Below are 23,213 nucleotides of genomic sequence, written 5' to 3'. Positions count from 1 at the left end.
CAGGGCCAGGCCTAGGGACAGAGTCGTCCTTCCCTTGTTCTAGAACCAGCACTAGTTACAGAAATACAGCCTATACCATTTCCAGCTTCTGCACCAGCTACAGATCTAGAGCTGGCTCTGCTGTCAATTCTGAGCTAGAGCCAGCACCACCTCCAGAGCCAGACCCAGCTTTAGCATCAGATCTGGCTTCAAAACCAGAGATAGAGGCATCCCTATCATTGATTGTTTGACCAGCTGCAGTAATAGACTTTGCACCAGCTCTAGAGCTAAAATCAGCTCCAAAACCCATTCCAGAGATAGAGCTCTGGCTGAGTCTAGAGCCAGCACCACATGTGGAGGAAAGCCAATTCTATCACCAGCTTCTGTACCATCTAGAGCCACCACCAATGCCCCCTGCACCAGCAACTCCAGTGCTACATCCAGCTCTGGCTCTACGACAGTGCTAGAACCCATGCCAGCTCCAGAGCTAGAACCAACTTTACCACCAGCAGGTAAAGCAAGAGAGTTTGAAATAGCCGGGAACCATGACCACCAACTCCCAGTGAGACAGTACAACCACCAACTCCCAGGCCAGCGCCAGTGTCTGCTCTAGCACCAGTACTAGACCTTGAACCTCTTCAACACCAGTTACCAGGTTAGAGCCAGCATGAGAGATGAAGCTAGACTCAGCCCCACTATCCACTCTAGCTAAATGTAGCTCCATTGCCAGATCTACAAGTAGCTCCAGCCTCAGCTCTATAGCCAGTTCCTTCCAGGGCCAGATCCACAGCTACAGCCAGTTTTTTTTTTTTTTTTAAACCAGCTCCAGATATAATTACATTATGTTTAATTTTAAATTGCATGATTTTATGGTTCTAACTACATCAACTCTCCTGTGAACCATCACTGCTATCCAGTTCCAAAGCACATTCATCACCCATAGAGAAACCCTGTTCACTCCCCAAGCCACACTCCCCCTTTCCCTGACAACCGCTAGTCTCTTTCTGACTCACCCATTTTCTTTTTTTCAGACCAGGGGGAGCACAGAATGTGTGGTCCTTTCCATGTGTCTTCCCTCACTCAGCTGAATGTTGCTGAGGGTTATCTACACTGCATCTGTAGTGGCTATTGAGACCATTGAAGGCTGAGTGACACTCCCCTGTAAGAACTGACCACACTCGGCTATTCATTCCTCTGTTGATGGACATTTGGGTTGTTACTACCTCCCGGCTATGGTGAATATTGGGTACAGGTGTTCTTCTGAATGTCTATATTCATTTTTTTTTTTTTTTGGTATACATACAGAGATGAAGTTGGTGAGTTAATCAAGAACTCTATGCTTGTCTTTTTGAGGAACTTCCAAACTGTTTTCTACAGTCTTTGTACATTTTACTGTCCCCCAGCAGTGCAGGAAGCTCCTCATTTTTCCATGTCTTTGCCGACAGTTGCTGCCTTACGTTTTCTTGTTGCTGTTTCATTATAGCCATCCTAGTGGGGACGGAATGATATATCACTGCTGGTTTCTTTTGGATTTCCCTGCTATCTAATGCTTTGATCATCTTTCCTGTGCTTAGGTGCCATTCATAGGTCTTCTTTGGAGAAATGTCTATTCAAGTCCTTTGCCAATTTTTAGTTGGATTGTTCGTGCTTCTGTACTTCAGTTACAAGACTTCATTACATTTTCTGGGTACCAAATACTTAATCAGTTTATCATCTACCAAGATTTTCTGTCATCCCGTGAGCTGTCTTACACTCTCAAGTTTTAAATTTTGTTGATGCCCAATTTATCTGTTTTTTTTTTTTTCTCTCCTCTTACTGCTAAAGCTTCTGATGTCATGCTTGTGAAACCATCAATCCCAAGGTCATAATGCCTCGCCGTTACATTTTATTTTGAGACTTTTAGGTTTTTGCTTGTTTGTTTTTTGAGACAGAGTCTTACTATGTCATCCTTGATAGAGTGCCATGGCGTCATAGCTCACAGCAACCTCAAACTCTTTGGGCTTAAGTGATCCTCTTGCCTTAGCCTCCCAAGTAGTTGCGACCACAGGCACCTGCTACAATGCCTGGCTATTTTTTGTTATTGTTATTGTCATTGTTGTTTAGCAGACTTGGGTCAGGTTTGAACCCACCAGCCCCGCTGTATGTGGCCAGCGCCCTAACCACTGAACTATGGGCACCAAGCCAAGAGACTTTTAGTTTTAGTTTTTAAATTTAGTTGTTTTAGTCACTTTCATTTCATTTTTCATGTTTTGTTTGGTTAAGATCCAACTTCACTCATTTATAATTTTACATGTCTACATGTATAAGTCGATATATCTTCCAGTTGGTTGGATTACCTTATATTTGTTTCTTTTAGGAAATTTTCATTACTTCCAAATGATATTAAAGGATAACAGCAAATGAGCATTTTTTAAAAAAAGTTCTCTAAGATTATTTAACTTGTTCTGAATGCTAGCTTCTTTAGAGTGGAAGAATATCATTATCATAAGCAGACTTGCACTGTCCTCTGGTGGCCACAGGGGAGAATGTCATGAATACTGCAAGGCTCTGCTGGCAAAAAGAGGCAGAGCTGATACTCAGACCTAAGGATTCCCCATGTACCTGCTAGTAGGTCACATCCAAATTCTGTAAGATCCTGCTTTGGTGGTGTCTTCTGCAAGAATTCCTTGTATTTTCATTTTACATTATGAAAAAATAGATCTCTTATCAAGTGCAGAATTTCAGTTGGTATTTATGGAACACCTGAGTAAGTAAGACCCTGAATTCCAGGGCAGAAAACAGAGAGGAGGTTAGTGTCTCACAAAGATCAGCAACAGGCTGTAGGGAGGGGGCTGTGTTGTGAAGACGAGGCTTACAGCTGCATTTTGTGTTGAATAAAATCATGTAATAAATCAAACCAAAGCAGATGGATGAACTATTTCTCATTATACATAAACATTTGAGGAAACTAAAACACTGTCATTCCCGATGTACCAGTACACTTCCTTCTAATTCAGTTATAGAATTTTTCCAACGATGGAATCATCTTATATGCCCAGTTACTTTTTCATTTAATATGAACACTTATCCATGCCAGATAATGTTTTTCAAAATGTGATTCCAATAGCTGCAAAGTATTCCTCGACATAACCTATACACAAATTACATGAGTTTCAGTTCCTCTATGGTAATTTACTGACAAGGAAAGCTTTTAATTTTACCCCAAAACTTACCTTTTAAATTTATTTTAATGAGAATGTCTCTGAAGATGCAAAAGTCTTATAAAATTAAAACTTTTACAGTTCTCGTTCCTTACTATTGTTCAAATCAAGTACGGTTCATTTTATAAATCTGGTGGCAGTAACGTTGGGTGCATAAATATTTAATATTGAAATGTCCTCTTATTATTTTGCTTTCTCGACCAGTATATGGTGTCCATCTTTTGTCTTTCTTTACTTTTGTTGCTTTAACGACAATTGTATGTGAGGAAAGAATTGTAGCTCCCACTTTCTGTCAGCTACTTTTTTGCCTGAAATATTGTTTTCCAGCCCTTAACTCTGAGTCTTAATTTGTCCTTGAGGGATCAGATGTGTTTCCTGAAGACAGAAAATACTTCACTTATTTTTTTTTTTTAACTGGTCAGCCAAAGTGTGCCTCGTCACTGGGGAGTCAACCCATTCACATTTATTGAGAGAATTGATAAGGAAGGAGGAGTTCTGTTTGTCTTGATGAGTGGAGGTCTGTTGCCATGTTTTATCACTTGGGTCATCATGGAAAGGCTTTGTCCATTCGTTTTTGAATGACTTTACTTTGCTAGTGCTTCATTGTCTTGGTCTACATATAGTACTGGTCTGAGTACTTCCTTCAGAGAGGGTCTTGTAGCGATAGATTTCCTCAAATTTTGCTTTTAAGTAAAAGATATTATTGCTCAAGTGAATATGAAGCCATTTTTCAGGATACAGAATCCTGGACTGTCAGTTGTTTTGTTTGAATTGATCAAAGGTGGTAGCCCACTGTCTTCTGGCTTGTAAAAATCCTAATAGTTTTGGTCAGCTGTTGTTTATGCCTGACTGCTTACAGAATTTTTTCCTTCATTTTGACTTATTTGGCCAGGTTGATTACAATGCGTCTAGAAGATGCTCTGTTTGAATTGAGATGACCCAGGATCAAACATCTATCTAAAAGGAGTGTGTTTGAATCTTTAGAGATGCTTGAGAAATTTTCAGTCATGATATCATGCACTAGAACTTCCATGCTATTGGAACTCTCTTCTCCTTCAGTGAAGCTATAATTTGTATATTTGTATGCCATGTGTAGTCCCATAGTTCCGTAAGCGATTGCTCTGCTTATATTCTCTTCTCTCTTCTAAAATGACTTAGCTGGACAGCCTTGTTTTCAAGCTCTGAGATTCTTTCTTCCCCATGGTTTATTCTGCTGTTGCAAATTTCTACTATCTTTTAAAGCTCCTTGAATGACTTCCTGCAATTTTTAAAGCTGCATTATATCCTTTCTAATTTTGTCCAGGTCCTTTGTGACTTTATCGTGTCTTTTGTTAATTTCTTGGGTCAACTGTTGGATTTTGTTTTGGAGTGTTTTCCACTTTACCTTCCCTTTATTATTTTGGCTGTTTATATAAGCTGTATATATCTTTCTGTAATTTTCATGATTTCTTTATAGTTGGAATCTTCTGTGGTAGCTACATGGTCATCCTTTGGGAGAGATGATACGTTCTAATTTTTCAAGTTGCGAGTCGTTTTTTGTTGGTATACCCTTATGTGTGGTGTCTTCTTTATTTTATTCCCTTACTTACTTCTCTCACTTCTTCCTTCCTTTTGATCTTCTTTGCCTCTTTTCTTCTGGGCTTCATGGTTGAAATGGTCCTTTGTTATAGGAACAAAAGGGAGAAAAAAGAAGAAAGCAAGAAAGATTAAAAAATACGCACTCATATATTTAAAGTTAATTACAGTCCTCTTTGGTGCTCTGCAAGAGATAACAAAGGGGGAAAAGAGAAAGACATTTTTAATTGTAATTACTATGACTTTAGTTGTCTTGAGAATTTAGAAAGAAAAAAGTCTGCAAGAACACTAGATGGCACTCCAGTATTAGGGGGAAAAAATTACACACACACAAACACACACACACACAAACACATACACACACACACACACACACAAACTGCATCTGCTTCTGGATGTGATGGGGCCAAATGTTTTTTAGCTGGTTGCCGTGGAGATCCAGACTTGTGTTTCTGTTTTTATTATGGGTGTGGTAGCTGAAGGAGAGCCGAAGCCCTGCAGTTCCGGACATTATGCTAGATGTTCTAGGGAGTTGCTGTCCAGTTCTGTGATTAGTCAAGGTGCTATATGACTTTTTTTTTCTGAGTTGGGGAACACACCTCAGCTACCCAAGTGGTACTCAGTGGTTACAAGGAGGTATGGCATCCCTGATCTCGCCATTGTCTGGAGGATCAACACAACGATGGCTGCCCCAGCTTAGGAGATAGAGCCAAAGCTAGGCGCAGGGCATGTCCCTGCAAAGTCACACCCATGAAGGCTTCCATGAGAGGTAGCTCAGGGCTAAAGGGATCTCCATTCCACTCCTGTGACTCACTTAAGTGGTGAGGAACTTGGCAGCTGGATTTCCTGCTGACCAAACTCCATAGCCAACCCCCATGCACCATGCCAGTGAGTGCCTAGCAACAAGCATTGCTTTGTCTCAAAGAAGCTGCAAGCAGCCAGCACTCCCCCTAGGCCATTTTTGTGCCTCTAACAGACCTATAGCTCCTTACATTCTACTTGTTGCATGCCACACCCTACCCCCAGAAGGATAAACCAGTGAGAATCTTGGCCAGTCCCCAGTTCACCTCTGCAGGAGGCTGTGGAGGTTGGAGGACATTCTCTGGCAGACCTTTAACCCCCCATGGATTCCATATGTAGGCTCTGTCCCTGGGATGCTGTACTCCCTTGCACCCTCTTTCCTTGTAGACCTCCCACCCTTCTTATCTTTTTTGTTCCTGGTGTTCCATGCTGTCTCTCTGTGCATTTGCAATGCTGTTTCTGAGTGAGAGAGTGGAGACAGGAGAAGCAGGACCCACCTCTCCCACACTTTATTGAGAATGGATGGGAAGATGGCTCTAAACCACCATCTGGAAGCACCTCCTCAAATTTCTTTCAGCTTTCTGATGTTTAATTGATGTAATAACAAGCTACATAGATTTAAACTATATGATTTCATGAGTCTTGACATATGTAGGTATCTATGAGTCCATTACTGCAAGTAAGGGAATGTGCCCGTATTCATTACACCCGAAAGTTTTGTTTATCACTTCTTTATAATCTATTGTTGGTTTGACATACAGATGCTTCTGTTGGTATTTACAGATGTATGCTTTGCTCAGGAAGAAGGTAGTCTATTCAAGGAAGGAACTCTCTCACTTTGTTGCTCTGTACAGACGGAAGTCCATAATAGAGGATAGATCTAAAGACAGATGTTGACATAACCAGGATAGAGTGTTCCAAGGACTGCCCCAGAGGACATCTACTATACTTTGGAAGTTTACCCAAATCTGAACTTTTTCTAGGAGAATGATGGCTCAGAATAAACCTAGAATGAGACATGACATTTTCCAACCTCCAGCATGTCATGGGCATGGTCATGTGACTAAATTATGGCCAAGTTGCCAATTCTAATCAGCAGAATATAAGCAGAAGCATCATGTGCTACATAATGAGATCTTTCCTTAAAAGATACATGCTTTGTGCAGCATGCCCTTTTATCCTTGATGCTATTCTTCATTCTGCCCTTTGGAATGCAGTTGTGATAGCTGGTGGCTGGCTGCCAACCTGAGTCATGCGGTTGAGCACTCCTAAGTACAACAAAGGGCTAGGGTAGAAGACAGCTGGGCTACAAGGATTTCATGACTTACCTACATTCAGACTTAAAAGTGAAAGAGACTAAACTTTGTTGTGTGTAAAACTTATTTGGGGGTCTCTGTTATGGGTAGCCATATTGAATTACAACTCAAATGCTTGGTTTTAAAGAATAAGGCAATATTTATCAGTTTCAAAAACATTGTAAGGACATTATAAGAAGAATAATCTATATTTGCTTAATTCTTAGTGCCAAAAGACGAAAAAAGTTATTAACACTGCTCATTTTAGAGCGACATTTTGAATCTGCTGTAATATCAGGCAAAAGGCTAATTGTCTGCCACATTGCTGTTCCCTGGCTTCCCTGAAGTTTAAACCAATATGCAACAAAGATAAAGAGAATAGAGTATAGAGATCAGGACAAAGATAAAAATGTGTAATTAAAGAGAAAGTGTGTCAATTCCTCAAATATGAAAACATGGCTAAGAAACAATTATAAAATGAGTTGAAAAATATATACATACATTTGATAAATATGTGTTGCTCAAATTTAAAAAGTTACAATATGCAAAATATATGACATATTTTACATATTTACTCTCCCAAAACTCTGTGTGTATGACTCATACTTAAGAAAAATATTATGTAAATTTAAGAAATAGCATTTATATTTCTGTTATCATTTACACCAGACTGAAGTGTCAATTCCCAGATTGTCCAATTCAATGTCAGACAGCTCCTAATCCTGATAAGAAAGTATATCCGTCAGGATCTAGTCAACAGTCTGAAACACACCAGTAATTTGGGGTGGGCTAATTTAATATGATGAAGTATTAGCTAGTAGAAGGTAATTAAATATTAACAGGAGCAAAAGAGAACTTGAGAATACAGGAATTGCAGCTGAAGTGTAAGTTTACTGATCAAACCCATGTTCAAGGGATTTCAAGTTGGAAGCATCAAAGGTGGTAAGAACAAGTTCTAACACAGGAGTAGCACTGGGAAGGTAATGAGTAGAAGCGAAGTGTGGAGGTGTAGCTGCCATCCTGTGGCCCTGAGAGCAAGGCCAAGGAAATCAACAAAATGCGGGCAAAGAGGGGGGCGGAGACAAGATGGCTGACTGAAGCCAGCTTTCCACAGAGGCTCCCATCCAGAAGGAGAGTTAAAGGACAGAAATTTAGCAAGTAACCTAGTGGATTAGAGCTGCACCAAGAGAGAAGGTTGAAGAAGGCACATCAACCCCACTGAGGTGAGCTACAACCCCAAGGATACAAACAAAAGGTACAAAATCCATCACCAAGTGGACAGGAGTCCCCTCCTCCATGAGAACAGCTTGGAGTGCCCCACAAACAAATGAGCAGAGTTCAAAGGTCCTCCCATTACACTCCACAGGACAGACCATCTAAAAACTGGACCTACTTCCCCTAATAGGGTGCCATGGCATTCTCCTGCCAGGCATAAAACTGTATAAAACTGTATATATTCTCTACCTGCAACTCTGAGCTCCCAGCACTCCCCTCCACTCTCACTCTGAGGTCTGGAGGCCTGTCCCCTAGGATTCCATATTCTTGGGTGATTTCTCTAGGGGCCTGGACTGCAGCTGGTCAGTGCTGATTCTATGGCATGGGAGTGAGGAGAGGACAGTCGGCTGAGAGGGAACCATGATAGAGCGGCATTGCCTCGAGGTGCAGAGCAGCAGCTGTTTTTGGCAAGAATAGGGCTCACCCCCAGATATTCCGAAGTCACAACCCCTGTCTCTCTGGGCAACCGGAGGCTTGGCATCCTCTCAGGTGGCAACTACCATGGAACAGATCTGGGACAGAAATGCAGGCCCCGTGAGTAAAGGGTTTGCCTGAGGTGGTACCGGCCTGGGTGGAGCGTGGGGACTAGAAAATGCACACACAGAACCAGGAGATTCCCAGGGCACTGCTGACTTAGAGGACCGCTTTACTGAGCCTAATACACACAGGCCCTCAGGGGATCGTCAGCCTACAGAAAAAGGAAGGCAGGAGGCTAGAACTGACAGCTAACCCTGTTGTGAATACAAACCTACAGGAGCAAAGACAGGGCCTGAGGCGCAGGTTCTGGGAGCTCAAAACAGCTTGTCTGCTGCACGGAAATTTAGCAGGGACAGAAACAAATTCCCGCAAAGTTGTTCTGTTCTGTCAGTAATGTCAATCAGGGGCGGGGCTGGAAGTGAGTGAACACACCCCAGCCTCCATTAAGCGCCCAAGATGGTCAGGCCTCACCTCCCCCTGCTGGATAGAGGCAGAGAGCAGTGGCCTGGCTGAGCAGACATAGATTTACTTGTAATTCAGGCAGGTGCAAATCACTGGACTATCTGCTCATTGGAGGCAATTGGGTCACAGCCCTGTGGGGTTATCAGTGACTGAGTGTGACAGAGGTGCAAGGTGGGGAAGGAGGCATCACCTTCCCAGAGTAATCAATTTGCTGGGCCTGTCCTCCTGACTTCCCAGAGCACCAGAGCAAGTCATATTTGAGTTGTCAGCAGATCCCTGTGATTGAGTTGCCAGACATCTTTTAAACTCTCCCACCTGAGAGTTTACATTTTCCTTGTGAAATATTGTATGAATGTGTTCTGTGAAATTGAAGGCTAATTCATGTTGCCGATCAGTTATGGTTCTCCTTGAAAGACACAGTTGTTTGTACTTTAAAATGTCATCATGGTCTAAGCATCCTACAGATTCAACAATGCATTCTTTCACAATGTCTGCATCACTGAATGGCTTCCCTTTTCTCTACTACTACCTACTCCAACTACATAGCAATCCTACCTACTTGGGAGATTGAGGCAAGAGGACCACTGGAGCCCAGGAGTTTGAGGTTGTAGTGAGATATTTTGATGCCACTGCACTCTACCCAGGGTGACAAAAATATATGTGCATGTGTGTGTATATATATGTGTGTGTGTGTCCATGTGTGTATATATAAATATATATATATGTCTATATATGTATATATTTGTTTCTTCCTTCACATTCTCTTGGTTGTCTTTGACACAATGGGCTATTAAGCAGACAGAATTAAAAAATACTTTTGAGCCATACAACTATTCTTCTATATCCACAAATTCTTCTTCAAACAGAAACACAATGCATTGTTGTCAAAAGCCAATAAGACTAGAATACTCTACCCCCATGAACTCTTGCCAAATCAGCCTCTGGTGTTAGTGTCACCTGTGAGGAAAATTAGAACTAAATTGTGAATGTAGCAGCTGTCAATTTATGGCTTAGTAATGTTCAAATTGTGCTGGTCAATCTGGGAGTATTATTTTGCTGGAACTTATTTTACAATTTGGAGCTTTAAATCTGTTTATTTAAAAAATGAAATAAAAATGTAAAAGACAAACAAAAATGCATTAATGAAAATTAAATGTGGATTCCAAAGGCAGTACTTAAGAATCCAGAAGGACACGGGTTCCCCACCCTTGCTCTGTCCCTTATGCTGTGGAGAACCTTGGTGATGTGTCAGCTCTTGAAAGCCTGCCTTGCTGGCATTTTCTTCTTGGTTTACAATCTTTCTGCAGACTTTTTAGAGATCAACTATGTAAACTTGTTCTTTGATGCGAAAATACCTGTCCCTCCTGGGGAGGGAGGAGACTGAATGTCATTAACCAGAGTAATGGAGCTCAGTGGGATCCATCTTGGACTTGTGACCTTCAGAACTGTAAGAGAATATACTCATGCACTAAATTTGTGGTAATTTGGTCCCATAGCAATAATACCTGATCTGTGACTCCTGCCTTGTTGTAAGTTAGTTTAGCAGATGATTTCTTCCAGGTCAGCTTCTGCCTGCACCAAGAAGAACTTGGGAACAAGAACCATGAAAAAAAATAATAATAAGACACTTCATCTATTTTTCTATTTTTCATTTTTGATTTCTTATCTGGACATGACCACACATAACTATCAGATAAAATGGAAAAAAAAAAAAAAAAAAAGGAAACTAAAGAAACTAAAACTGGTCTGAAAACAAAAAACAAACAACAAAAACAGAAGTACATTTAAGTGATAAGACTGGGCCAGCCTCTCCCCGTAGACTTAGAGTTCAGTGCCCAACCTCATGAATTAGTTCATCCTGGTATATTCACCCTTTGCATTCCATTGTCATTTTCAAGGTCTCTAAGACATTTTCTTTCTTTTGTAATAACAAATTACAATTTAAATGACTGGATTTACTTTTTTTCAGAAAGAATAGAAAAATAGTGATTACATATATTCCTCCCTATTACAAAAAAGTCCAAGAATGCTGAATCCATGAAAATGAAATACTTTCCAGGAAGACTTTCCTCCTCAGTGAGGAATGTAGTTGATACTCCAGACAAGGAAGTCACGGGCAGTTTAATTGGGTTACATTTCTGGATTCGGCTGCCTGTGGTCTTTGGCCTGCTAGTAGAAGGGAGGAAGTTATTGTTTATCATAAACTCTTATCAGGGATAAGAAGAAAATGTGGAACATGAAACATGTTACAGAGCTCAATCCTGGCATTGGTGTTAAAGTAGCTTCAAGTTAGAAACTGTCTCAGATAGGAGAAAGAACACATTGTTGCTTATGGAACAGCTTGATGCTTGAAGGATACAAGGAAAAAGACAAGCAAATTGAAGAGCTCAAAAATTGCAGTGCAAAAGACCATTAAAAGAATTTTATGTTTCTATGACTGATGGAGACAATGACTATATATACATATACATGTATATAAACAGGCATTAATAAATGTCAGTTATACTACAGGAACATTCCACAGAATGATGGAGAAATTCTCCAAACATAAGTACATTTCCAAGCAAAATCTTCAAATGAAACATACACTAAAGACCTGAAAATTTATATAGGTCATTCAAAAGTTCACATCATTATGGAATGTGTGATATCCCTCAAGCTTTCCTTGAGTTGAGCATTTTGTTATTTCCAGAGCTCTTGAATTAAAAAAAAGATAGTAGAAACCATAGCACATCCTGCAAAGAAAGGCTTTGACTTGGAGAATGGAGAAAATTATTCATTGCCTTGATGAGTATAAGGGGTCTGGAGTTCCAATTCAATTTCCACTTCACCAGCCATTGATCACTTACTAGACAGAGAGCTACCTACATTGAAAGAAGGTAAATCAATTGAAGTGTGGAAGTATGACTATTAGTTATAGGATTTTTTATTTTTTACATTCAACAGATATATCCTAAGTTCCTGTCACATCAAAGCACTTTTCTAGGTTTATACACATTTGGGGAGGGTAAGTTCCCACAAAGCTTACTTTCTAGTGAGAGGAGATAGGCGATAAAAAATTGTTAACAATATGTGAAGAAGTGATATGTGCCGTGAAGGAAAAATGAAGTAAGAAGATTTGGTTGACAATGGGACAGGAACGTAAGGTTTTTCCTTTCCTTTCCTCTTTTGCCATGTCAGAGACTGGCCAGGAAGGAATGTGGTATTTTAGATAGGGGGTGTAGGGAAGGTTGTTCTGAGTAGTTCATGTCTGAAAGAAGCAAAAATAGCATATGACATAAAAGAGCTACATGGAAGACTGAGAGAGACATCTCGGTGAAAATCACAGGAAACCTGCAGCATGTGCTGTGGCCAGCTTTCCTTGTACCTATAGAAGCTCTCTCTACGCTCTTTCTCTGTTGCTGAACACTAAAGAATTCTGGGTGACTCCTCAGAACCATCCTAAGTCTGTTTTCCCTCCCTCCTGCTGATTAGCCTGAAACTCTGGACTCATGAATATTGTGCTTTCTGTCCTTTCAAACTCCCTGGTGCAAAGTAAGAAGATCTGCTTCTGTTCTAAAGAGGAGTATGTGGGATAGTAAGAATTCTGGAGACCTTCCCTTTGTTCTGAAAGGACTTAATTCTGTATCTTGTTTCACTGTTTAAAATATGATATAACATAAAAGTATAATTAGAGAGCTTTCAGAAAGCTCTGCATTTCCCTAGGGGAGATTCTTTTTTTTTTTTATAATTTTATTTTATTTTTTTGGCCGGGGCTGTGTTTGAACCCATCACCTCTGGCATATGGGGCAGGTGCCCTACCCCTTTGAGCCACAGGCACCACCCCTCTGGGGGAGATTCTTGAACATTCTGTCTCACTGTGAATTTGGAGACATACCTTGAGCTGCGTGCACCTGAGCTAGGAGACATGGCTACTTGGGGGGAGGGTGCTTCCCTAAATGCAGTTACCTCTACTTTACAAAGTAGCTAAAAGTGTATCGGGCAGGAAACAAACGTTCGCTATTGATCTGAAAAGGAACTGAAGTTTTGAATCAGAAAATTACAAACCAACACTAAGTATAAAAATAGCTGCAAGTTGAAAAAGGTGGGATTTGATGCAGTTTTCAGGAAAATGGGGCTCTCACATCTACTGTATAACCACAATACTGTGAGTCCTCACTTCACCTTGTTGTTAGGTTCTTGGAAACCATGACTTTTAGGACATTTAGCAAAACCTCTGTACCACAGGCTGATTGATACACTTATGAGTTAAGTTTCTACAGTATGTTTCTGGTTAAAAAAAAAAATCCATATGTCATTAATCTTCTAAGTAAAGTGCCCAAGTATTTCTAATATTAAACATTTGAAATACTGTGAGTTATACATACACCAAAGGAAGATTTGTCAAAATAAGATCATCATTTATCCTCTTATTCTAGTTCAGGGCCATGGGTAGCCGGAGCCTGTCCCAGCAGCTGTGTGCCCAGTGGGAACCAGCCCTGGACAGGACACCACCATGGCGGGCGCTCACTCACACTGGGCCTACACAGATGTATCAGATCACCTAACAGGAATGTTTTGGGGCTACAAGAAGAAAGCAGAGTACTTAGAGAAAACTCATGCAGGAGCTGATGTTTTTTTCTTTCTCAAAAATGTTATAACAAAATGACATTAAAAGAAACTTTATTCAAGGCCCTGTTGTACTGACAGAGAGCACCCATGTCCAACTGAGGAGAATATACTTGAAAAAGAGCAATTTTCCTGAGGGTGCAAAGGCTGGTGTGCTTTGGTAGAACCCAAGGGTGGTCTTAGGATTTATAAAAAAAATTCTATCCTTCAAGTGCTTGGCTATTATTTTGGTAAGTGATGCCTTTGAAGACTCCTTTTTCAAATACCGACTTATTTAAAAATCTACGCAGAAGGTCGGAAGTTGAGATTTGTGAACCTTGGTTCTTTTAGATCCACCCTTTCCCTAAGGTATTCCTGTGTTCAGGGTTTGGCCAGGGCTGAGGATGAACAGAGGTGGGTACTGAAAAGCAATGGGCTGAAAGAAGCTAAGGACATACAACCTCGTACCCCCTCCAAGTCACAGCCTCCTCCCAGCGACTGTGCTGTCCCTGCTGTGCAAACACTACTGACTGCGAGCATGTTGTTAGTGGTCTTATTTACACACTCCCGCCATTCCCACTGCTGGACACACTTATTTTCTCTTAGCCTCTCTTCCATCACTTTTGACTGTCTTCTACTTACAGATCAAATGTGTCTTACAGGCCACAGCACTTTCTGACACATGAGGTTAACCAGAGTTAAGGTCAGAAGTTATGTTTCAGCTACTTGTTGATCTATCGGAAGGCAAAAGGGAGTGTAGAGCAAGATGGCAGCCGACTAACAGCTTCCTTGCATCTGGGCACGGTGAGTCCCGGGAGATAGGACTCCAGGCATCTCTGGCTGGTGGGATCTGCCTATCATCACCCCTGTGAGGATACAGAGAGTCAGCGAGAGACTTCTGGACCCCAAGAGGAGGACTAAAACAGTGGAAAATCAGCAAGTGGTCACGTGTGTTCAGTCCATCTAAACCCACCCGCAACTGTAAGTTCAGTAGCAGCGAGACTGCAACCCGGAAAGGCCTTACCTGTGAACTGTTTTGGTGTCTTTGGACTTGGCACTCAGTTGAACTGCCTTGGGGAGAGCTTGAGCAGGAATGTGGAGAACTTTGGCTGTTGTCTAGGGCTCCAGTCTGAGCCGCTGAGCCAGACGGAGCTAATAGTGTTTGGCTGTGGGCCACAGGGAGCCATTGTGAGCGATCTGCCCCATCAAGCTCCTCCCTCAGGGTCACAGTGCTAGAATCAGGTGGGAGCTGGTAACCCAGTGACCGAGTAGCCTAAGGGTGGGGTCTGAGCCACCTTGCAGCCCTAACCCTCAGGGGCAGAGTGAGACTGGTTTTGGCACACTGGGTAAGTAGATAGCCACTTCAGCAGTGATTCTAGCAACAAGCACTTTCCTGGGAAAGCTTCTGCTCAGCAAATTTACAAGTTCAAAGTTCCTTTTAAGTGGGCTGAAGAGAGATTTAGGGTGTCTACCTGCTGGAGTTTGAGAAATCAGCAGCCTCCAGTCGTATCAGAACTGTGATTAACATCTCATACCCCAGAAGACCACATGTTGCCCAGACAATATTCAACAATATATACATACTGCTTTTTTTTTTGGTTATGTTTTTTTTGTTGTTTGTTTGTTTGTTTGGTTGTTTTTTTGTTTATTTTGATGTTGTTGATGTTGTTTAGTTTTTTAATTTCAACCCTTTTATACAGATCTTTTTTCTTTCTCAATTTTTCTAGTTTAATTATACTTTCCCATTGCTGCCTTTTTCATAACTAGAACTTCATTTTTGCTAGTGTTTCTACTGCTATTATTTGGTATTTCACCCAATATTATCCCGTAAATTTTTCTGTTTGCTTGTTTTGTTTTGATTTATAGCATTTTTGTCTATCCTCTCTACTTGGTAGAGGTGGGGTACTGTGCCTGATCAGGTTAGCAAAGAGCTGCTGACCTCATGGGAACCACCCAACTGGGCACCCCCAGAAGGTGGTTTTTTTAAAGGTTGTGTCAAAGTACCCTACTGTACACCTATATTGCTCTGTCTCCCTCTTTCTGTGCCTCTCTTTCTTTTGTCAATATTCATTTTAACCACCCCCTATCCTTTCCCTATTTTTTTTTCTTTTCACTCAGTCCTCCTTTCTTTCATCCATTTCTTGCTCTTCAACCTTCTCACCCTTCTGGTCCTGTACCAAAAGGACTCATCTAACCCTTAGTCCACAGGCTTAAAGAGCAAGAGGAAGTGAAAGGAAAATTAGAGCAAGGAAACAGATAAAAGAAATCACTCATGAGGAAGAATCAGCAGAAAACTCCAGGCAACATGAAGAACCAGTCCAGAACAACCCCACCAAGGGACCATGAGGTAGCTACTGCAGAGGATTCCACCTATACAGAAATGTTAGGAATGACAGAAAGGGAATTTAGAATACACGTGTTGAAAACAATGAAAGAAATGATGGAAACAATGAAGGAAACTGCTAATAAAGTGGAAAATAACCAAAAGGAAATTCAAAAACAGAATCAAATAAGAGATGAACGATATGAAGAATATAAAAAGGATATAGCAGAGCTGAAGGAAATGAAACAATCAATCAGGGAACTTAAAGATGCAATGGAAAGTATCAGCAACAGGTTAGACCATGCAGAAGAAAGAATTTCAGAGGTAGAAGACAAAGTTTTTGAGATAACTCATATAGTAAAAGAGGCAGAAAAGAAGAGAGAGAAAGCAGAACGTTCACTGTCAGAATTATGGGACTTTATGAAGCATTCCAACATACGAGTTATAGGAATCCCAGAAGGGGAAGAAGAATGCCCCAGAGGAATGGAAGCCATACTAGACAATATTATAAAAGAAAATTTCCCAAATATAACCAAAGATTCTGACACACTGCTTTCAGAGGGATATCGGACCCCAGGTCACCTCAACCCTAACTGAGCTTCTCCAAGACACATTGTGATGAACCTGTCCAAAGTCAAGACAAAAGAAAAGATACTGCAAGCTGCCAGGAGTAAGTGCCAGTTGACCTACAGGGGCAAATCCATCAGAGTGACCACAGACTTCTCTAATGAAACTTTCCAAGCAAGAAGACAATGGTCATCTACCTTTAATCTACTTAAATAGAACAATTTCTAACCCAGAATTCTGTACACTGCTAAGCTAAGCTTAAAAATTGACAGAGAAATCGAATCATTTACGGATATACAAACATTGAGAAAATTCACCACAACAAGACCAGCTCTACAGGAAATACTTCAACCTGTTCTACACACTGACCACCACAATGGATCAGCAGCAAAGTAAGAACTCAGATATTAAAGGACAGAACCTAACCTCCACACTGATGCAAAAGATAAAACTAAGCAATGGACTCTCACAAAATAAGATGAATAGAATACTACCACAATATCAATTATCTCAATAAATGTTAATGGCTTGAATTCCCCACTGAAGAGACATAGATTGGCTGACTGGATTAAAAAACACAAGCCATCCATTTGCTGTCTGCAAGAAACACACCTGGCTTCAAAAGACAAATTAAAGCTCCATGTCAAGGGTTGGAAGACAATTTTTCAGGCAAATGGCATTCAGAAGAAAAGAGGAGTTGCAATCTTATTTTCAGATTCATGTGGATTTAAAGCAACTAAAGTCAAAAAAGACAAAGATGGTCACTTTATATTGGTCAAGGGAAAATACAACAAGAAGATGTTTCAATTCTAAATATTTATGCACCCAATTTAAATGCTCCCAGATTCTTGAAACAGACCTTACTCAGTCTGAGCAATATGGTTTCTGATAATACCATAATAACAAGGGACTTTAACACTCCTCTTACAGAGCTGGACAGATCCTCTAAACAGAAAGTAAACAAAGATATAAGAGATTTAAATGAGATCCTACAACAACTGTGCTTCATAGACGCATATAGAACACTCCACCCCAAAGATAAAGAATATACATTCTTCTCATCACCCCATGGAACATTCTCCAAAATTGATCATATCCTGGGACACAAAACTAATATCAACAGAATCAAAAGAATTGAAATTTTACCTTGTATCTTCTCAGACAAAAAGGCAATAAAGGTGGAACTCAACTCTAATAAAAACGCTCAACCCCACACAAAGGCATGGAAATTAAACAATCTTCTGTTGAATAACAGATGGGTGCAGGAAGAAATAAAACAGGAAATCATTAACTTCCTTGAGCATAACAACAATGAAGACACAAGCTACCAAAACCTGTGGGATACTGCAAAAGCAGTTTTGAGAGGAAAATTCGTCGCTTTAGATGCCTACATTCGAAAAACAGAAAGAGAGCGCATCAACAATTCTACAAGCCATCTTATAGAATTGGAAAAAGAAGAACAATCTAAGCCTAAACTCAGTAGAAGAAAAGAAATCTCCAAAATCAAATCAGAGATCAATGAAATTGAAAACAAAAGAATCATTCAGAAAATTAATGAAACAAGAAGTTAGTTTTTTGAAAAAATAAAAAAAAAATAGATCAACCATTGGCCAGACTAATGAGAAATAGAAAAGTACAATCTCTAGTAACCTCAATCAGAAATGATAAAGGGGAAATAACCACTGATACCACAGAGATACAAGATATCATCTCTGAATACTACCAGAAACTCTATGCCCAGAAATTTGACAAGGTGAAGGAAATGGATCAATATTTGGAATCACACCCTCTCCCTAGACTTAACCAGGAAGATATAGAGCTCCTGAAAAGACCAATTTCAAGCAGTGAGATCAAAGAAACAATAAAAAAATCTTCCAACCAAAAAATGCCCTGGTCCAGATGGCTTCACACCAGAATTCTATCAAACCTTCAAGGAAGAGCTTATTCCTGTACTGCAGAAATTATTCCAAGAAATTGAGGAAGAAGGAATCCTCCCCAACATATTCTATGAAGCAAACATCACCCTGATACCAAAACCAGGAAAAGACCCAAACAAAAAGGAGAATTTCAGAGCAATCTCATTCATGAATATAGATGCAAAAATTCTCAACAAAATCTTAGCCACTAGATGACAGCTTATCATCAAAAAAGTCATTCATCATGATCAAATAGGCTTCATCCCAGGGATGCAAGGCTGGTTTAACATATGCAAGTCCATAAACGTTATCCACCATATTAACAGAGGCAAAAATAAAGAACACATGATCCTCTCAATAGAGGCAGAAAAAGCATTCTATAAAATCCAGCATCATTTTCTAATTAGAACACTGAAGAGTATAGGCATAGGTGGCACATATCTAAAACTGATTGAAGCTATCCATGACAAACCCACAGCTAATATTTTAATGAATGGAGTAAAACTGAAAGCTTTTCCTCTTAAAACTAGAACCAGACAAGGTTGTCCTCTGTCACCTTTTACTATTCAACATAGTGCTGGAAGTTCTAGACAATACAATTAGGCAAGACAAGGAAATAAAGGGAATCCAAATGGGAGCAGAGGAGGTCAAACTCTCCCTCTTTGCTGACGACATGATCTTATACTTAGAGAACCCCAAAGATTCAACCACAAGACTCCTAGAAGTCATCAAAAAATACAGTAATGTTTCAGGATATAAAATCAATGTCCACAAGTCAGTAGTCTTTGTATACACCAATAACGGTCAAGATGAGAAGCTACTTAAGGACACAACTCTCTTCACCATAGTTTCAAAGAAAATGAAATACCTAGGAATATACCTAACGAAGGAGGTGAAGGACCTCTATAAAGAAAACTATAAAATCCTAACAAAGGAAATAGCAGAGGATATTAACAAATGGAAGAACATACCATGCTCATGGATGGGAAGAATCAACATTGTTAAAATGACTAAACTTCCCAAACAATCCACGTATTCAATGCCATTCCTATCAAAATACCAACATCGTACTTTCAAGATTTGGAGAAAATGATGCTGCGTTTTGTATGGAACCGGAAAAAACCCCATATAGCTAAGGCAGTTCCTAGTAATAAAAATAAAGTTGGGGGCATCAGCATACCAGATTTTAGTCTGTACTACAAAGCCATAGTGGTCAAGACAGCATGATACTGGCAGAAAAATAGAGACATAGACACTTGGAATCGAATTGAAAACCAAGAAATGAAAATAACATCTTACAACCACCTAATCTTCGATAAACCAAACAACAACATACCTTGGGGGAAAGACTCCCTATTCAATAAATGGTGTTGGGAGAACTGGATGTCTACATGTAAAACACTGAAACTGGACCCACATCTTTCCCCACCCACAAAAATTGATTCAAGATGGATAAAGGACTTAAACTTAAGGCATGAAACAATAAAAATCCTCAAAGAAAGCATAGGAAAAGCACTGGAAGATATTGGCCTGGGGAAAGACTTCATGAAGAAGACTGCCATGGCAATTGCAACAACAACAAAAATAAACAAATGGGACTTCATTAAACTGAAAAGCTTCTGTACAGCTAAGGAGACAATAACCAAAGCAAAGAGACAACCTACACAATGGGAAAGGATATTTGCATATTTTCAATCAGACAAAAGCTTGATAACTAGGATCTATAGAGAACTCAAATTAATCCACATGAAAAAAGCCAATAATCCCATATACCAATGGGCAAGAGACATGAATAGAACCTTCTCTAAAGATGACAGACGAATGGCTAACAAACACATGAAAAAATGTTCATCATCTCTATATATTAGAGAAATGCAAATCAAAACAACCCTGAGATACCATCTAACCCCAGTAAGAATGGCCCACATCACAAAATCTCAAAACTGCAGATGCTGGCGTGGATGTGGAGAGAAGGGAACACTTTTACACTGCTGGTGGGACTGCAAACTGGTACAACCTTTCTGGAGGGAAGTATGGAGAAACCTCAAAGCACTCAAGCTAGACCTCCCATTTGATCCTGCAATCCCATTACTGGGCACCTACCCAGAAGGAAAAAAATCCTTTGATCATAAGGACACTTGTACTAGACTGTTTATTGCAGCTCAATTTACAATCGCCAAAATGTGGAAGCAGCCTTAAATGCCCACCAACCCAGGAATGGATTAACAAGCTGTGTTATATGTATACCATGGAATACTATTCAGCTATTAAAAAAAATGGAGACTTTACATCCTTCGTATTAACCTGGATGGAAGTGGAAGACATTATTCTTAGTAAAGTATCACAAGAATGGAGAAGGATGAATCCTATGTACTCAATTTTGATATGAGGACAATTCATGACAATTAAGGTTATTGGGGGGGGAGGAAAAGCAGAAAGAGGGATGGAGGGAGGGGGTGGGGCTTTGGTGTGTGTCACACTTTATGGGGGCAAGACATGATTGCAAGAGGGACTTTACCTAACAATTGCAATCAGTGTAACCTGGCTTATTGTACCCTCAATGAATCCCCAACAATAAAAAAAAAAGAAGAATACAAATCAAGCAGTGAGATTATTTTGATCTAAAGAGGTACTTGAGACACAGACAATTTTGCCACAATTTGAGCAAAGCATTCACTGGGCATTTTATTGAAATAAATGGGAAGTGGTGATGATATTTTAAAAAATCATTGCCCAAGGGATAGCTTTTGTTCACAAATATAACAATTAATAGAGGGGGAAGGTTCATGAAAATGTGTTAATTCCTACTTAGGTAAGACTCAGTTATCCGGAGATAGTACGTATCTCCTGTAACTATATTTACTTTTCTGTGAGCAAAACAAAGAGTCCCCATGATTATACATATGGATAAGAAGGTGAAAAAGAGGGGCGGCGCCTATGGCTCAAAGGGGTAGGGCGCAGGCCCCATTTGCCGGAGGTGGTGGGTTCAAACCCAGCCCCGGCCAATAAAAAAAAGAAGGTGAAAAAGAGGAAGTTAGGCCAATATTACCTTGCTATCTCAGGCAACAAATTAATTAAATCCACAAATTCACTAAAAAACGAAAAACAATAATAATAATAGTAAAAGCTTTCCTAGGTACAAAAGACTTTCAAAAATATTTCTTATTGCCTTATGTAATAACCTTTACACTTCCTAAGGTTACAGATTATTCTGATCCTCGTTTTTTAGGTAAAGAAACAATCACAAAAACTCATGTTTCTATGGTGCTTCACAGTTCCCAAGGTGATTTCACAATCTGCGTTGAAAATTTGTATACATTTATGAGGTAAAATGTGATATTTTGGTATATATAAACAATGTGGGATGATTAAATCAGGCTAATAACATAAAAAAAAAGAAGGCAAAAAGTGTGTTGCTACAGCCTTGTTGGCTGCTCAGAGTGCGGGCAGTGAGGTTTGCTGAGCCAGCTGTTGACCCCAAGTATCTCAGTAGGACCAGGTTGGCCTATGAGCTGGAAATCAAGAAAGACAGCTCAGCCTTGCTGGAATTACTGATTCTTTCTCAGCTTAGTGATGCGCATGCGTTGGGAGGAGTTGCTGAGTTCATCAGGGAGGTTTAAAGTGGTGAATAAGTGATCCAAGAGAGAAATGAAGGTTGTTTTCTTACATTCAGACATCTGTCATAGGGATGAGGGAGTCTATTATTCTTTTTCCTACAGAAATTTCTCTCTTTTGCTCATGTAAGTTCATTTTTTAAAGCTAAATGTACCTTTTGCCCTTTAAAAATTTTATCATGAGCTTCATAGTTTGAAAGCTATCCTTTCCTGCATATGCCATTATCATCTCTGTTTGTTTGATATATTTTTAATCAAAACTTTCTGGTACAGATTTTATCATTCACCTTGGGGAAAATGTACACCACACGATCCAATTGGCAAAGCCTGCCCTCATTGTCAAACTAATAAGCCAAATTACATTTACTTTGGCTTGGAAAAAATCTGACCTACTTTACCAATTCAAAGAAATGTGTTATGCATTTTTCATGATAGCTACTTCATCTCTGAATTCTAATTCATAAATGGCTTAATGAATTCATAGATGGATGTTTGGATGGATGAATGGATGGTTGATTGAGATAGGTAATTAAATGAATGAACAGATAAATGGATGGATAGACAGATAATTGATAGATGGACGGACGGATAGATAGATGGATGGATGAATGGAAGGAAGGATAGACAGTTGGAGCCTTAGCATAAGTTTGTTCTCTGGATGTGAATAAGCCACTGCTCTCTTCAGTATTTCTTACAGATGCTCTACTTGCTTTTCTGCCACAGGAAATTATGTGTTTACTGTCCAGAATTTTTGCGCACACAAGTAAGATTCAGGCTGGGGTGAGAGGTATATGCTGTAAAACAGAAACGCACTTTTAAAGAAGGTTGTGTCTCCAAGCAGGCAAGCTTGGGAAAGAGTACCTATGGCAGCTGAGGAACTAAAAGTGACTCTTTTAAGCTGACAATACTCTACTTCTCTCTGGAATGTCCCCATATATCTCCAAGGATACTCCTACAACAGTTTGAAGTTCAGTATCTTAGAAGTCAAGGCTAGAAATGGTAGATAAAACAGTTAAAACTGTCTAAACACAAAGCAGGTGGCTTTATTTAATAGGTTCTTGTCACTGGGATTATTAACACAAAATCTGAGTGGTCAGTTGTCCAGGATGCTATAGAAGGAAGGCCCCCTTGCACTGAATATA

Source organism: Nycticebus coucang, chromosome 10 (genome assembly GCF_027406575.1).
Source record: "Nycticebus coucang isolate mNycCou1 chromosome 10, mNycCou1.pri, whole genome shotgun sequence".
Lineage (NCBI taxonomy): Eukaryota > Metazoa > Chordata > Mammalia > Primates > Lorisidae > Nycticebus > Nycticebus coucang.
The sequence above is the reverse complement of the archived record's forward strand: the minus strand, read 5'-3'. Positions refer to the sequence as shown.